General features: G+C 36.9%; 1 pseudogene; it reads left to right on the plus strand.

Moving 5' to 3' along the window:
* The window catches only part of LOC122495994, a 33,988-nt pseudogene extending 17,029 nt beyond the window's left edge, over positions 1-16,959 (plus strand).
* Positions 16,960-18,670: the final 1,711 nt, after the last annotated feature.

Genomic DNA, 18,670 nt, shown 5'->3' on the forward strand with positions numbered 1-18,670 from the left:
GACCACAAATCCTCCAAAGTAGGCCAAGGACATCAAATCACTTGTGGTTTAAGCTTTGATAGATTTTTCTAAATATAGAAGCTATTGGGCTTTGTAGATCCTTGTATTTTATTTATGTGATAGGAGTGTCTGATATTTTATTCAATTCACATTTCTTGAATACCTTTTACTGTTTATTTACCAATGATAACGTATTTTAAATATGTATTACCCAAGTGTCCCTTAATTTCATCCACAAAACCCATTTCTAACATTCATTGTATTGATAGAAGAATCTGGCAATAATGTTTGGTTCGTAAGTTGCCTTTCTTCCTAGTGCTATTTCACAATCCCTGGTATGTAGATTTCTTATTACAGCAACTTACTGCACCAAGGATGTGATGTAAACACTCTATACATTTGTATACTCTGTTTCTGGTGACCTCCATGCATAGCTAGACTAGTTTGTTTTTGGCAAGGTTTTGAATTTGAGTTAGCCTCAAGTAACTCCTTATTAGCATCTTAATTTTCTTGGAATTCTCTCTTCTTTCTTTTGTCCTGGACAAAAGATGCTGAAGAACTGAAAATTTTCAGCTGACGCTAGTAAGATCTTAGCCTCCAGACTCATCCTCCCCTCTTCCTAATCAAAAATCATCCAGTTAATGGCTAAACCAATTAATGGCTAACTGCAGTCTTAGTCTTGAGGTCTTGCAACCTGTCTCATCATTAGCACATCCTCTGGTCCCCCATGCCTTCTGAGAATTTTAACAGTGAACAATTCTTGAAACAAAACTGGACTTTGATTGATCTTCCTCAGTTTGTTCCATGAAATCTTTAATCATCTACTCCTCTCCAGAATAGTCATCTTGAACTATTTTCACCTTATGATATTATTAATAAGTTATTGACTAATGGTTTTGGTCGATTTCCTCCTTCCCTATTGGTGAACATTTTCTTTTTTCTTTTTTTATTTTATTTTTATTTATTTTTTTTATGAAATTTATTGACAAATTGGTTTCCATACAACACCCAGTGCTCATCCCAAAAGGTGCCCTCCTCAATACCCATCACCCACCCTCTCCTCCCTCCCACCCCCCATCAACCCTCAGTTTGTTCTCAGTTTTTGAGTCTCTTATGCTTTGGCTGTCTCCCATTCTAACCTCTTTTTTTTTTTTTCCTTCCCCTCCCCAATGGGTTCCTGTTAAGTTTCTCAGGATCCACATAAGAGTGAAACCATATGGTATCTGTCTTTCTCTGTATGCCTTATTTCACTTAGCATCATACTCTCCAGTTCCATCCACGTTGCTACAAAAGGCCATATTTCATTTTTTCTCATTGCCACGTAATATTCCATTGTGTATATAAACCACAATTTCTTTATCCATTCATCAGTGGATGGACATTTAGGCTCTTTCCATAATTTGGCTATTGTTGAGAGTGCTGCTATGAACATTGGGGTACAAGTGGCCCTATGCATCAGTGCTCCTGTATCCCTTGGGTAAATTCCTAGCAGTGCTATTGCTGGGTCATAGGGTAGGTCTATTTTTAATTTTCTGAGGAACCTCCACACTGCTTTCCATAGCGGCTGCACCAATTTGCATTCCCACCAACAGTGCAAGAGGGTTCCCGTTTCTCCACATCCTCTCCAGCATCTATAGTCTCCTGATTTGTTCATTTTGGCCACTCTGACTGGCGTGAGGTGATACCTGAGTGTGGTTTTGATTTGTATTTCCCTGATAAGGAGCGACGCTGAACATCTTTTCATGTGCCTGTTGGCCATCCGGATGTCTTCTTTAGAGAAGTGTCTATTCATGTTTTCTGCCCATTTCTTCACTGGGTTATTTGTTTTTCGGGTGTGGAGTTTGGTGAGCTCTTTATAGATTTTGGATACTAGCCCTTTGTCTGATATGTCATTTGCGAATATCTTTTCCCATTCCGTTGGTTGCCTTTTAGTTTTGTTGGTTGTTTCCTTTGCTGTGCAGAAGCTTTTTATCTTCATAAGGTCCCAGTAATTCACTTTTGCTTTTAATTCCCTTTCCTTTGGGGATGTGTCAAGTAAGAAATTGCTACGGCTGAGGTCAGAGAGGTCTTTTCCTGCTTTCTCCTCTAAGGTTTTGATGGTTTCCTGTCTCACATTTAGGTCCTTTATCCATTTTGAGTTTATTTTTGTGAATGGTGTGAGAAAGTGGTCTAGTTTCAACCTTCTGCATGTTGCTGTCCAGTTCTCCCAGCACCATTTGTTAAAGAGGCTGTCTTTTTTCCATTGGATGTTCTTTCCTGCTTTGTCAAAGATGAGTTGGCCATACGTTTGTGGGTCTAGTTCTGGGGTTTCTATTCTATTCCATTGGTCTATGTGTCTGTTTTTGTGCCAATACCATGCTGTCTTGAGGATGACAGCTTTGTAGTAGAGGCTAAAGTCTGGGATTGTGATGCCTCCTGCTTTGGTCTTCTTCTTCAAAATTCCTTTGGCTATTCGGGGCCTTTTGTGGTTCCATATGAATTTTAGGATTGCTTGTTCTAGTTTCGAGAAGAATGCTGGTGCAATTTTGATTGGGATTGCATTGAATGTGTAGATAGCTTTGGGTAGTATTGACATTTTGACAATATTTATTTTTCCAATCCATGAGCAGGGAATGTCTTTCCATTTCTTTAAATCTTCTTCAATTTCCTTCATAAGCTTTCTATAGTTTTCAGCATACAGATCCTTTACATCTTTGGTTAGATTTATTCCTAGGTATTTTATGCTTCTTGGTGCAATTGTGAATGGGATCAGTTTCTTTATTTGTCTTTCTGTTGCTTCATTAATAGTGTATAAGAATGCAACTGATTTCTGTACATTGATTTTGTATCCTGCAACTTTGCTGAATTCCTGTATCAGTTCTAGCAGACTTTTGGTGGAGTCTATCGGATTTTCCATGTATAATATCATGTCATCTGCAAAAAGCGAAAGCTTGACTTCATCTTTGCCAATTTTGATGCCTTTGATTTCCTTTTGTTGTCTGATTGCTGATGCTAGAACTTCCAGCACTATGTTAAACAGCAGCGGTGAGAGTGGGCATCCTTGTCGTGTTCCTGATCTCAGGGAAAAAGCTCTCAGTTTTTCCCCGTTGAGGATGATGTTAGCTGTGGGCTTTTCATAAATGGCTTTTATGATCTTTAAGTATGTTCCTTCTATCCCGACTTTCTCAAGGGTTTTTATTAAGAAAGGGTGCTGGATTTTGTCAAAGGCCTTTTCTGCATCGATTGACAGGATCATATGGTTCTTCTCTTTTTTTTTGTTAATGTGATGTATCACGTTGATTGATTTGCGAATGTTGAACCAGCCCTGCATCCCAGGAATGAATCCCACTTGATCATGGTGAATAATTCTTTTTATATGCTGTTGAATTCGATTTGCTAGTATCTTATTGAGAATTTTTGCATCCATATTCATCAGGGATATTGGCCTGTAGTTCTCTTTTTTTACTGGGTCTCTGTCTGGTTTAGGAATCAAAGTAATACTGGCTTCATAGAATGAGTCTGGAAGTTTTCCTTCCCTTTCTATTTCTTGGAATAGCTTGAGAAGGATAGGTATTATCTCTGCTTTAAACGTCTGGTAGAACTCCCCTGGGAAGCCATCTGGTCCTGGACTCTTATTTGTTGGGAGATTTTTGATAACCGATTCAATTTCTTCGCTGGTTATGGGTCTGTTCAAGCTTTCTATTTCCTCCTGATTGAGTTTTGGAAGAGTGTGGGTGTTCAGGAATTTGTCCATTTCTTCCAGGTTGTCCAATTTGTTGGCATATAATTTTTCATAGTATTCCCTGATAATTGTTTGTATCTCTGAGGGATTGGTTGTAATAATTCCATTTTCATTCATGATTTTATCTATTTGGGTCATCTCCCTTTTCTTTTTGAGAAGCCTGGCTAGAGGTTTGTCAATTTTGTTTATTTTTTCAAAAAACCAACTCTTGGTTTCGTTGATCTGCTCTACAGTTTTTTTAGATTCTATATTGTTTATTTCTGCTCTGATCTTTATTATTTCTCTTCTTCTGCTGGGTTTAGGCTGCCTTTGCTGTTCTGCTTCTAGTTCCTTTAGGTGTGCTGTTAGATTTTGTATTTGGGATTTTTCTTGTTTCTTGAGATAGGCCTGGATTGCAATGTATTTTCCTCTCAGGACTGCCTTCGCTGCATCCCAAAGCGTTTGGATTGTTGTATTTTCATTTTCGTTTATTTCCATATATTTTTTAATTTCTTCTCTAATTGCCTGGTTGACCCACTCATTCGTTAGTAGGGTGTTCTTTAACCTCCATGCTTTTGGAGGTTTTCCAGACTTTTTTCTGTGGTTGATTTCAAGCTTCATAGCATTGTGGTCTGAAAGTAAGCATGGTATAATTTCAATTCTTGTAAACTTATGAAGGGCTGTTTTGTGACCCAGTATATGATCTATCTTGGAGAATGTTCCATGTGCACTCGAGAAGAAAGTATATTCTGTTGCTTTGGGATGCAGAGTTCTAAATATATCTGTCAAGTCCATCTCATCCAATGTCTCATTCAGGGCCCTTGTTTCTTTATTGACCGTGTGTCTAGATGATCTATCCATTTCTGTAAGTGGGGTGTTAAAGTCCCCTGCAATTACCACATTCTTATCAATAAGGTTGCTTATGTTTATGAGTAATTGTTTTATATATTTGGGGGCTCCGGTATTCGGCGCATAGACATTTATAATTGTTAGCTCTTCCTGATGGATAGACCCTGTAACTATTATATAATGCCCTTCTTCATCTCTTGTTACAGCCTTTAATTTAAAGTCTAGTTTGTCTGATATAAGTATGGCTACTCCAGCTTTCTTTTGGCTTCCAGTCGCATGATAAATAGTTCTCCATCCCCTCACTCTCAATCTAAAGGTGTCCTCAGGTCTAAAATGAGTCTCTTGTAGACAGCAAATAGATGGGTCTTGTTTTTTTATCCATTCTGATACCCTATGTCTTTTGGTTGGCGCATTTAATCCATTTACATTCAGTGTTATTATAGAAAGATACGGGTTTAGAGTCATTGTGATGTCTGTATGTTTTATGCTTATAGTGATGTCTCTGGGACTTTGTCTCACAGGGTCCCCCTTAGGATCTCTTGTAGGGCTGGTTTAGTGGTGACAAATTCCTTCAGTTTTTGTTTGTTTGGGAAGACCTTTATCTCTCCTTCTATTCTAAATGACAGACTTGCTGGATAAAGGATTCTCGGCTGCATATTTTTTCTGTCTAGCACCCTGAAAATCTCATGCCAATTCTTTCTGGCCTGCCAAGTTTCAAAAGAGAGATCAGTCACGAGTCTTATAGGTCTCCCTTTATATGTGAGGGCACGTTTACCCCTTGCTGCTTTCAGAATTTTCTCTTTATCCTTGTATTTTGCCAGTTTCACTATGATATGTCGTGCAGAAGATCGATTCAAGTTACGTCTGAAGGGAGTTCTCTGTGCCTCTTGGATTTCAATGCCTTTTTCCTTCCCCAGTTCAGGGAAGTTCTCAGCTATGATTTCTTCAAGTACCCCTTCAGCACCTTTCCCTCTCTCTTCCTCCTCTGGGATACCAATTATGCGTATATTATTTCTTTTTAGTGTATCACTTAGTTCTCTAATTTTCCCCTCATACTCCTGGATTTTTTTATCTCTCTTTTTCTCAGCTTCCTCTTTTTCCATAACTTTATCTTCTAGTTCACCTATTCTCTCCTCTGCCTCTTCAAGCCGAGCCGTGGTGGTTTCCATTTTGTTATGCATTTCGTTTAAAGCGTTTTTCAGCTCCTCGTGACTGTTCCTTAGTCCCTTGATCTCTGTAGCAAGAGATTCTCTGCTGTCCTGTATACTGTTTTCAAGCCCAGCGATTAATTTTATGACTATTATTCTAAATTCACTTTCTGTTATATTATTTAAATCCTTTTTGATCAGCTCATTAGCTGTTGTTATTTCCTGGAGATTCTTCTGAGGGGAATTCTTCCGCTTGGTCATTTTGGATAGTCCCTGGCGTGGTGAGGACCTGCAGGGCACTTCCCCTGTGCTGTGGTGTATAACTGGAGTTGGTGGGCGGGGCCGCAGTCAGACCTGATGTCTGCCCCCAGCCCACCGCTGGGGCCACAGTCAGACTGGTGTGTGCCTTCTCTTCCCCTCTCCTAGGGGCGGGATTCACTGTGGGGTGGTGTGGCTCGTCTGGGCTACTTGCACCCTGCCAGGCTTGTGATGCTGGGGATCTGGCGTATTAGCTGGGGTGGGTAGGCAAGGTGCACGGGGGCAGGAGGGGCAGGCTTAGATCGCTTCTCCTTAGGTGATCCACTTCAGGAGGGGCCCTGTGGCAGCGGGAGGGAGTCAGATCCGCTGCCGGAGGTTTGGCTCCGCAGAAGCGCAGAGTTGGGTGTTTGCGTGGAGCGAGCAAGTTCCCTGGCAGGAACCAGTTCCCTTTGGGATTTTGGCTGGGGGATGGGCGGGGGAGATGGCGCTGTAGAGCGCCTTTGTTCCCCACCAAACTGAGCTCTGTCGTCTGGGGGCTCAGCAGCTCTCCCTCCCTTTGTCCTCCAGCCTTCCCGCTTTCCGAGCAGAGCTGTTAATTTATGACCTCCCAGACGCTAAGTTGCGCTTGCTGTCAGAACACAGATCGTCAGGCCCCTCCGCTTTTCCAAGACAGACTCTGGGGCTCTGCTTGGCCGGCGAGCCGCCCCTCTGCCCCGGCTCCCTCCCACCAGTCCGTGGAGCGCGCACCGCCTCGCCGCCCTTCCTACTCTCTTCCGTGGGCCTCTCGTCTGCGTTTCGCTCCGGCGACTCCGTTCTGCTAGTCTTCTGGTGGTTTTCTGGGTTATTTAGTCAGATGTAGATGGAATCTAAGTGATCAGCAGGACGTGCGGTGAGCCCAGCGTCCTCCTAAGCCGCCATCTTGCCTCAGTTCTTGGTGAACATTTTCTAAACTTGGAGGCTTCTGGACAAGTTGCCCTGTATTCAGTACAGCTGCTAAAAGAAAAGGATGTGCTGTTTTTGAATTCTTTATACTATTTATATTTAATAAAGATTTATATGGTACTTAACCACATGCACTATTCTAAGTTCTTTAAAAGAATTAACTGCTATAATCCTCATAACTATCCTATAATAGAGATATATGTATTATCTTGATTTGAAATATGAGTAAACTGAGGCACAGATAAATTAAGCATCTTGTTCAAGGTCACCCAGCTAGTAAGTGGCATAGCTGAAGTTCAAAACAAAATAATCTAATTCCAGAGAATATGCTGTTAACTACGTATAGCATATATCAATCAATAAGTCAATAATTTCTTACTCATTTGTCTTATTTTCTTCTCCAAATGATCACCAAAAAATCAGGGGTAATTTTTGTCTTCAGTCACCCAACATCTAAACAATTACCAAGACTTCCTGTCCCGCAGGCTTGAATTCCCTTTCCATGGGTGATTACTAAGGAGACTTTACTGTTATCCTAAGGTAAGGGCTTCTAAGGCAATCAAATTGCCTTTCCTAGGAGGGAAGGATATTTAGAAGGTGGAGGGAGGAGTGACTTTCAAGTAATGCCAAAAAAAGAATAGAGAATTCCTGGAGTTTGGGGGCATTGGGATAGTGGAGCCCCTTGAGGAGGCAGTATTTAAATGTACTTAAACAAAGGTATTTGTTTTTCATTAGAAATAGGTTTTATTTCTTTTTTTGTTGTTGTTCCCAGACTTATTGAGATATAATTGACACATGACACTGTGTAAGGTTAAGGTATACAACAAGGTGATTTGATACATGTACAGATTGTGAAACGATTACCACAAAATGGTTAGTTAACACTTTTATCACTTCACATAATTACAATATTTTGGTGGTGTAAACATTTAGGATCTAACCTATTAACAATTTTCAATTTTGTAATACAATATTATTAACTACAGTTGCTATGCTGTACCCTTTGACATATATCTTCCCATTTTCCCTGCCCCCAACCCCTGGCAATCATACTTTCCCTCTGAGTTTCCAATGAGTCTGGCTTTTTTAGATTCCACATATAAATGGTATCACATAATATGTCTTTTTCCTGCCGGACTTATTTCACTTGGCATAATGCCTTTGAGGTTCATCATGTTGTTGCAAATGGCAAGATTTCATTCTTTTTGTAGCTAAATAATATTCCATTGTGTATGTATATACAACACATTTTCTTTATCCATTTATCTGTTGATGGACACTTCGGTTGTTTCCATATCTGGCTGTTCTAAATAATACTTCAATGAACATAGGGCTGCATATATATTTTCAAATTAGTGTTTTTGTTTTCTTCAGATAGGTACCCAAAAGTGGAATTGATGAATCGTACGGTACTTCCATTTTTTCATTTTTTGAGGAACCTCTGTACTGTTTTCCATAGTGCCTGTCCCAATTTCCATGCCCACCAACGGTGCACGAGGGTTCCCCTTTCTCCATATCTTTGCCAGCACTTGTTATTTCCTGTCTTTTTTGATTATAGCTACCCTAACAGATGTGAGGTGATATCTTATTGTAGTTTGATTTGCATTTCCCAGATAATTAGTGACATTGAACATGCTACCATACATATGTTGGTCATTTGTATGTTTTCTTTGGAAAAATGTCTATTTAGGTGATCTATCCATTTCTTAACTAGATTGTTTGCTTTTCTGCTATTGAATTGTATGAGCTTATTAGTTACTATGAGCTTGTTACATATCTTGGATATTAAGCCCTTATCAGATACATGATTTGAAAATATTTTTTTTCATTATGTAAGTTGTCATTTCATTTAGCTGATGGTTGCTTTTGCACTACTCTGTAATCTGGGTGCAGTGAGGGAGAAGTGAGCCTGTTTGGCAGCATCCTATGCAGCTGAGAAGCTGGGCACTCACTCACATGCTCTCATTCTCCCCTGTGGGAAAAATCAGGGGCCAAGAAGAGATCTCCCCCACTGGCTTGCCCTACCCTGTGGGAGAGCTGACATTAGTAAAGTCAAATTCTTTTCCTATCCAATGTGTCCAATCTCAATTTTTTTTTCTCCAACAGTGTGCTGGAGCTTTTCTGCTGGGTTCCTGGACTTTCACAAAGGCTCTGTGGTCTCTGGGTGATTGTCTAAATCAGTGATGTCCAGGGACTGTCCCAGACCATGGCCAAGAGATGCTTGATCTGTTCACAGGCCATATGAGGGTCCACAGCCAGGACCGAGGTATATATGCCTCTTGCCTGGTGCACAGGTGGGCTAGGTTTCTCCTTGGTCTCTTGGTGTATGAGGCTGGTGACAGAACCAAAGGCAAAATGGCTGTAGCCAAGTATTCAGGGATATGGAGCTATTTCCGGACCTATAGACAGGATCACAGGTCAGTATGTCAGCTGCTTGGCTGTGGGCTTGTCTTTTCAAAATGGCTCTCCTGGGTTTTGGACTGCACCAGGATTTCACAGTCTCTTAGATAGATCCCACTGCTCTCACAAAGGCACTTTCGTCTGCAGATAGATGCCAAATTGTTATTGTTGAGGGAAGTGTGTGCAAGGAATGTCTTCTTTGGCCATCTTATTGATGTCGCTCCAGCTTCTGTTCTAAACTCTCTGGACTGTGTAAGCCTTAGTATACTTTCATTACTTAAGACCAAAGAGGAGTTGTTTTTAAGGACTGATATTTGGATACTTTCCAAACCTAGGCCACTGGAGACTTGGGATTTAGAACTAGCTTTAATTTGATTTGATAAAATAATATATTTTCCTTAAATTGTATGTGTGTATGTGTATGTGTGAGAATTTTAAAACATAAAAATGTGGCCACAGTATGCATACTATTTTATAACCTGACATTTAATTTATCATCTCTTCTGTTATTAGTTTTATATATCATTGCTCATTCAAAAACTCTTGTTAGATGTTAAATATGTTCTAACTTTGTTACTAGAAATGTGGCAATGAACAATTTTAATAGCTAAATTTTTTTAATTTACTCTTTTATTTCTAAGACTATTTGCTAAATCTAATAATTTTGGAAATTCTGTTGCTGGGTCAAAATGATTCTGTAAAGTTTTGTCTTTAGAAAGGTATCGATTTACATTATTTTTAGGAGGGCATGTGAATGTTCATTTTATCAAATATTTGAAATTTTAATAATTCTGTGCCAAATCTGAGTGTTACTAATTTTTAACAAATCTTTGATAATTTTACAAAGGAAAATGTTATCAGTGATTTATTTTTTGCACTTATTTGATTATAAGGGAGGTTTTACGTTTGCATTTATTTTTATGAGTCAGTTTTTTTTTCTCTTTGGTGGATTGCCTACTTTGATTCCTGAGCAAATATTTCTTAGGTCTTCTAAAATTATGATATCACCCTTTTTCCTCAATAGCTGTATTATTTGGCTAAAGAACTGTCAATAAATTGTCTTACTATCTCCTTAACTTTCATATTTCTAGGAGAAACTTTGAGTATAAATACATATTAGTTTTCCTAAGTTAAAATAACTATTCTGGGACACTAAGGAACATTAGAGAGAGAAAAAAAATGACATCGTGATGTAATGGCATAGTCTATTTTTCTTCAGAAGACAAACATTTTATTGTTATAGAAATTTGTGTTTAAGATCTCCAAATACAAACAGAACCTCACTACCAGTTGTCATATTACAATATTGAAATACCAAATAGACTTTGAAGTTGTTGTTTCTATTTTATTTTCTCATATGTGAGTAAAATTAAGTGAATATGAAATAAATTAAAATCACAGCATGGTAAAAGAAAGTTGCTAAGACTAGATACAGAGAGTAATCTTGCTACCCCTAAAGGTTTTCAGCATTTATGTAAGCATTTATTAGACAAGCCTGAAAAAAATTCTTCCCCATAGGTGCCCAGAGATTGGTTCAATCACTATTATAAAACTTGTCTGGTAGGTTTGCTAAAGTGTATGCAGGGCTATATGTCATGAAGAATTTATATCAGGGTGTTAAAAGTGATTTGAGAATCCCATTAAAAGAAATAACCTTAATCATCCACAATAACATTGCATTAATTATTGATACATCTAATCAGTAGTCTGAAATTGCTCACATCTAATATTAATCGGAAAAGCAGATGAATTCTCAGCATGATGATCTGCTCTTGGTGCCTTCAGGTACCTTTATAGTGTTATTATTTACATGTTCCTGAGTTAGAGAAAATTTATCTAAGTGAGAATTAGAAAGATTAGATCCTTCAAAGACATGACCTCACTGTGGTTGGATTCTACTCACAAAATTGGTGTATCCAGTATTATCAATTCGTGGAAAATGTTGTGACTTCAGTGTTTTTTGTTTTCAACTGATTCTCTTATAAAATCAACTTATCTTAATATATTTATTTTTTCATGCTTTCAAAAAGCCAATGGAGTGAAGAAGGGAGAGAGAAAGAGAGATTTTTTTTTTAATATGACATTTATTGTCAAATTGGTTTCCATACAACACCCAGTGCTCATCCCAACAAGTGTCCTCCTCAATGCCCATCACCCACCCTCTCCTCCCTCCCACCCTCCATCAACCCTCAGTTTATTCTCAGTTTTTGAGAGTCTCTTATGCTTTGGCTCTTTCCCTCTCTTTTTTTTTCCTTCTCCTCCCCCATGGTCTTCTGTTAAGTTTCTCAGAATCCACATAAGAGTGAAAACTTTCTCTGTATGACTTATTTCACTTAGCATAACACTCTCCAGTTCCATTCACGTTGCTACAAAAGGCCATATTTCATTCTTTCTCATTGCCACCTAGTACTCCATTGTCTATGTAAAGCACAATTTCTTTATCCATTCATCAGTTGATGGACATTTAGGCTCTTTCCATAGTTTGGCTATTGTTAAAGGTGCTGCTATAAACATTGGGGTACAAGTGCCCCTATGCATCAGCACTCCTGTATCCCTTGGGTAAATTCCTGAGAAAGAGAATTATATGCTGAATGGCAATATACCCATAATGCCCATAAAGCAGCTTAAAAGATAAAATATTTCTTTTTTAAAGTATTTTTTTTATTTTTTAATATGTTTAATTATTTATTTTTGAGAATGAGAGAGAGAGAGAGCACAAGTAGGGGAGGATCCAGGTTCTGCACTGAGCCTGCCGCTGAGCTCTAACTCACGAACCGTGAGATCATGACCTGAGCTGAAGTTGGACGCTTAACCGACTGAGCCACCCAGGAGCCCCAAAGATAAAATATATCTATCAGAGCACCTTTCCCTAGTCCTCTTGGATCATATTCTCCATCTCCCCAACTAGAATTAATCATCATTTTGAATGTGAATAAGTTTTTACAAGTTTCATTTGCTTCTTTATACTTTACTATATATGTTTACAAATTAGATTAAAGCAATATACGGTGTTGTTTTCTGTTTTAATTTTAATAGAAATTGTATCATTATGGCTCATATAACTCTGTATAATTCATTTCCAGAGCCATAGAATGCCCAGTGTATACATACACTGGAATTTATCATCTTTTCTCTTGCCAGGAGACATTTAAGTTATATCTAAGTTCTTGAGATTTCAAATACTGCTGCTATGAGCATTGCTGTACATGTCTGTAGGAGAAAATATTCAAGTGTTTCTCCAGGGCATAAACCCGGAGTGGAACGGCTTGTTTGAAGCATATGAAACTCTTCGGCTTTCACAGGTTCTCAGCAACCTGATTTTCAAATGGGATTGTGCTCATTTGCACTCTCACCATGGGTGGCTAAAGTTTTCAGCTGATTCACATTCTAACTAAATTTTTTTTTGTTCATTTGTCATATGCGATATTGATTTTCATTGTGGTTTTCCTTTACATTTCCATGGTACTTGTGAGATTAAGCATTTCTTTTATTATTTTTTTAAATATGAAATTTATTGTCAAATTGGTTTCCATACAATAGCCAGTGCTCATCCCAACAGGTGCCCTCCTGAATACCCATCACCCACCCTCCCCTCCCTCCCACTCCCCATCAACCCTCAGCTTGTTCTCATTTAAGAGTCTCTTATGTTTTGGCTCCCTCCCGAGATTGAGCATTTCTCACTTGTATTGACAATCCCATTTTTTCTTTTGAATTGTATATATACATATGTCACAGCCTATTGATATTTAATTGTCTTAGTAACATATTTTGCAATTAGCTGCCCACATCTGTGATTTTTTTTTCCTTACTGTTTTTGTTGTCTTTTGGAGCACATACATTTTTATTTAAATACAGCTAAAACTGTTGATAGTTTCATTTATAGTTTATACTTTTTGTTTGTATTCTTTCAGAAATCATCCAGTTTTGAAATTAAAAAGGTATTGTATATTTTTTTCTAAATGTTCAAAGTGCTTATTTCTTCTGGTAATATACTTTTGTATATGATGTGAAATACAAATCCACTTATACTTTTTAGTATATCATTCAGGCATTGTTTTGAAAAATAAGTCCAACTTTTCCCATCGACGTTTGATTATATCTCTTATCACAAATGACACTTCCCAACACACAGATATCTTTTATTATGGCTCCTATTCTTTTCCATTTGTGTGGTGACTTATCAATCAATGCTATACTGTCTTTACTATTATTATTTCTTCATAACACTTCGTCTCTTCTAAGGCAACTTTATCCACCCACACACAAACCAGTTCTTTTTCTTAAGGAACATTTTGATCATTCTTGGTCTTTTACTATTTTATGTAAATTTTAGAATATGTTGCCTCCCCACACACAAAATCATAAGAATTGTTATTGGAATTATTTTCTTTTATATACACAAACGTGAAATCAAGGTTTGTTTATTTTCAAGGCACATTTTCTAACTTTATTACTGATTTTTATATATTGATTTATCTTTAACATATATGTTGATTTTTATTATTAATATATCTAAAATCCTTACCAACCTTATTAATTCTAAAATGTGTAGCTTCTCCTGATTTCTAAGTAAATAATTATATGTGAGTACATGACAATATGTGGTATTCCAAATTTTAAACTGCTACTTGTTTTTCTTGTCTTGCTGCACGAACTACATCCTTAGTATGATATTTAATACACATGGTGATATTTGGATCTTGCTTTATTCAAACTCTTAAAGCTAATATTTCTAACATTTTAATATCCATTATGTTGTTGCCATAGGTTTTTTGATTAATACACTTTATTAGCCCAATATTTTCTTTGTTCCTTGATAGCTGAAAAGTTGTTTATATATTTTTTAATTTTAATATTGAATTTAGAACTTCAGTCAAGTACTTTTCTCTGAATCTGGTGAGATAACACTTTTCTTTTCTTTTCATGGCCATATCTAGCTTTAAGCAATGATAGGATGTATAATCTCTAGCTGATTGGCCATGATCCCAGCTAAAACTTTATGGATTATATTACTACAATTATCAGTGTTTACCACATAATTTTATACTGCCTCACACATTGATGAGAAAGCATTTGCTCTATTTCAAATCCTTGAACAATTTATGTATGAGGTATTATTTCTTTCCCCACATATGCCTGGTGTTTTATTTTCATTGACTGTTTCTTCCTCTTCTTTTCCTTCCTTCCTTCCTTTATTTCTTCCTTCTTCCTTCCTTCCTTTATTTCTTTCTTCTTCCTTCTTCCTTTATTCCCCTCTCTCTTGAGGGATTGATTCAATCTTGTTAAACTTTATAGTTAATTAACTTTATAGTTAATTAATGTTTTTTTTAATTTCTTATTGAGTTAATTTTGCTAACCTATATTTTTTAGTTTAGTGATTATTTTCTCTAAATTTTCAAGTTTAGGTATTCAAAATATATTCTTTTATATATCTTTTTAAAAATCACTTTTGTATTCCCCTTTTTAATTCTTAAAACTTTAAAAAATATTATTTTTTAAGTAAGCTCTATGCCCAATGTAGGGTTTGACCTCACAACCCTGAGATCAAGAGCTGCATGCTCTGATGACTGAGTCAGCCAGGCACCCCTTCCCCTTTTTAATTCTTCATATTGTGTATTTGGAACTTATTTTGTTTTCCCTGATCAGTCTTGTGAGTGGTTTGTCTGTTTCATTAGTTTTTGCTTTTAAAAGACCAATATTTGTATTTAAGGATCTTCTGTATTGCATTTTTTTCTGTTTTATTAATTTCTTATTTTATATTTATAAAGCTTAGATTTATACAGCTTTTTGTTTTTATATTTATATAGCTTATTTTCCATTAGCATTTTAAGGGTATAATTACAGTACTTTCCATTACATTTTAAGTATTAAGTGTTAAGTATTTTCTTAATTAAGTATTAATTAAGTATTAATTAATTAAGATTAATTAATTAATTAAGATTAATACTTTCCATTACATTTTAAGTATTAAGTGTTAAGTATTTTCTTAATTAAGTATTAATTAAGTATTAATTAATTAATTAAGATTAATTAATTAATTAATATTAATATTAAGTATTAAGTATTAAGTATTAAGTGTTAAGTATTTTCTGATTTCTATTATATAATCACACTTATTCAGAATATGCTTTTAAATTTTTAATTTATTTTATTCTTCTTTGTTTATCTTTTGGATACTGATTTATAATTAATGGTAAATTGTTCCTTTGTAATGTGATTGTTTTCCTTTTGAGCCAAACAAATAGTATCATTGTCTTTTCTATAAATGCTTGAAAACTGTATTTTATAATTGCTGACTGCAGGGTTAAATGTGCTCAGTATTAATTTGTGATCAGATTGTTAAAATCTTCTTTATTCTTCAAAACTTTCCCCATTGATCTATTTCCCCACTACGAGAGTCGTGTTAAACTGTATTTTATTATAATTATGGATTTGCACATTATTTTTACAATTATATATATTTTTTCCTAATACATTTTTGGGTTATATTAGCTTCGTTTTTTTTGTTAGTTCACATTCAAACTTTCTGTGGTCTTATGTATTATATATGCTGTTATTATGTTGCAAATAGGTTATATTTTATCCAAATAACCCCTTTTTATCTTTAACTTTTGAGTTTAATAAATTTATACCCTTGGTGTCTTGGGGCCTTTGCCTCCAGCTTGCCTTACCTGGCACCCAGCGCCTCACCCCCTGTCTGCCTCTCAGAGCCTGCTATAGCTGGTGGATAAGGAATTGTTGGAATGTCCAAGAAACTTAATAGCTGCAGCAACCAGCAAAAGTATGGCATCTAACAAATTATGGGCATAGGAAACTTTGAGAATTTTATCCCCATCGGAGGCTGCTGACTTGGGATGCTCACAAAACCAGAAGCAAGTCGAATCCCTGCAAGGTTGTCTGAGCCATAGATTCTAAGGTAAGCAATGGGTCAGGCCTCCAGGATGAGTGCATCAAAAAATTTGCTGGTCTTTGGCTTCCTTCAAAACTGCTCCAACTATAATTTCCACAAAGAGTTGGAGGCATTGGGCTGTGAACTGCCCGTGCCAGCTTACCTACAGGAGGACCATGATGATGAGCTATAGACAAATGGCAACTGGTGCAGCCACTTCGTCAATAGTGAGGAGGCATATTCTGAGAGTCAAGAATAAATCATCTGGGATATTGCCAGGCAACTCATACAAATAGGGGACAGAATGGATCTCAGCATTCACCCAAGACTAGTGAATAACCTGGTAATACAATTTAAGAATATGAACCTGTGGGAGGAAGAGAGAAGGAAGTGCCTCACTGGTGCACTGGAGCAGGTCACACAGACTTATCCTAAAGACATGGAGAAAGAGACGAGCAAGCTGATTTTGACCCATGCTGTTGGCCAAAAAAGGTGGCCGATTACATACCATCCTTACTCCGTGATGTCTCGTGCACAACAGTGAATTTTATTAACGAGAGCCTACTCACCTATATGAGGAACTGAGTCAGAAATGGAATGGACTGAGTGGACAACTCTTCAGAAGCATGACTGGTTCAAACTTGATATGGTGACAACAGTATATCTTCTTCCAGTGGGGATGGAGCCATGGCCATTTAAACAAAGTTCTTAAAGAAGATAGGCATGAGATAATAACTATTTGTTTCTTACTATTTAAATTTCTTTTAGTGTTTACTTATTCTGAGAGAGAGAGAGAGAGAGAGTAGGGGAGGAGCAGAGAAAGGGAGAGAGTCCCAAATGGGCCCCACACTGTCAGTGCAGAGCCTGATGTGGGGCTTGAACTCACAAGCAGCAAGATTAGGACCTGAGCAGAAGTCAGATGCTGAATGGACTGAGCCACCCAGGCATCCTTATTTCTTACTGTTTTAAAGATGGTGTTTTAAGCAGCTGGTCCATATAGAAATCTCTGCATTAACATGCTTGAATAAAAATGTCCACTTGCACATATTTGAATGAGTTTCATACCATCTTCTAAATCCACTACACATTATGCCTTTATCTTATTCAGTTATACAGGGCTTCACTTGAAAATTAAATTTAAGAACAGGTTGTAAGTAAGGCAGAAGTAAAAAACACAACTTTACTGTTTATTAAAGTGCAATCTTGGGGCATGATCTTATAGCAGGCAATATCGTGTTTGAGGAGAGCAAGGACTGGAGACAGATGCACATACCCCTCACAAATGAAAACTTTCTCTCAAAATAGGGAATGTCTTAATTCTAAGGAAGTAACAATCTTCCCATTTAAAATCCAAATAGTATGAGAGGTTTTGGCCTAAAGTTCTATATTCAAACTATGGGAAAATCAGGCCTCAAAATATGTGTTCGATTTTTTTTCAACTTGATTTCCTTTTATTTGAGTCAAGAAGGACCAGAGGCAGTTAAAGGTGTGAAGGTGATTTAAGGTCCCATGTCAACTATAGTTTCCCAAATCAGGTAACTAAATGCACCTTTTCTCTTTCCAGGAAGTCAGAGCTTTGATAAAAAATTTAAGCTGATGGAGTACCAGAAGCTACTGCATACGTCCTGTGGGGGAATGTCTGTTAATAATCTTATATTTTTATTTTCCTCCCATATGCCTCAGCTCATCCTTTCCCAAGAAGTTATATCTGAAGAAAACAGGTTTCTAGGCATAAAAGATGAAAGAACAGTTAGACTCTTAAAAATTCAACAGTTGAAGTGGTTCCCTTTCTTAGGGACACAGTCAGAATGGAAGGAATAACAAAAGCAAGTCACTTAGTGCCAAAATAAACCAGGGAGAGCTTACATTTAGAAACAGTGCAACACCAGTCTGTTCTCACAATAAGCATTTCCTAGGCTTCTGTTTAAAAGTATGATGGTGGATGCTGGGTCCGTATCACACAGGCTGCCGTTACTCTTAACCAGGAACACTCTTGTTACTTTGAAGATTACACTCTGGGGAAGCATATGAACGAAAGTAAATAAGTACTAATAAATACTTTCTTGTTACCAAAACACTTTTCTGTTCCTTGAGAGTTTAATCAGAAAAGAAAAAATGACTACATTGTTCTGCGTTAAATACATAACACGTTAAGACTGGGTCTTGATATGATATCTGCAGAATGTTGCAAATACTAAAAGCAGTACTTAAAGCCGTGCAGTACAAAGGCCACAATTTGGAAATAAATCTTCTAGTAACACTATTAAAATTAAATAAATAAAAACATATTTTTTATTATTACTCGTAGATTTATGGTAATGTCATCCTATCTTGTGCCTTCTGGATGTATGACTTCTTCAATATATGATGTGACATTTCTAGATAATATATTTCCTTTGTTTTTAAAATGTGGTCAAAAATTGATTGCTTTATTTTAATTCTTATTCCCCAACACCCTGCCACTGACTTGAAGTTTATGCATTT

Source organism: Prionailurus bengalensis, chromosome F2, assembly GCF_016509475.1.
Source record: "Prionailurus bengalensis isolate Pbe53 chromosome F2, Fcat_Pben_1.1_paternal_pri, whole genome shotgun sequence".
Lineage (NCBI taxonomy): Eukaryota > Metazoa > Chordata > Mammalia > Carnivora > Felidae > Prionailurus > Prionailurus bengalensis.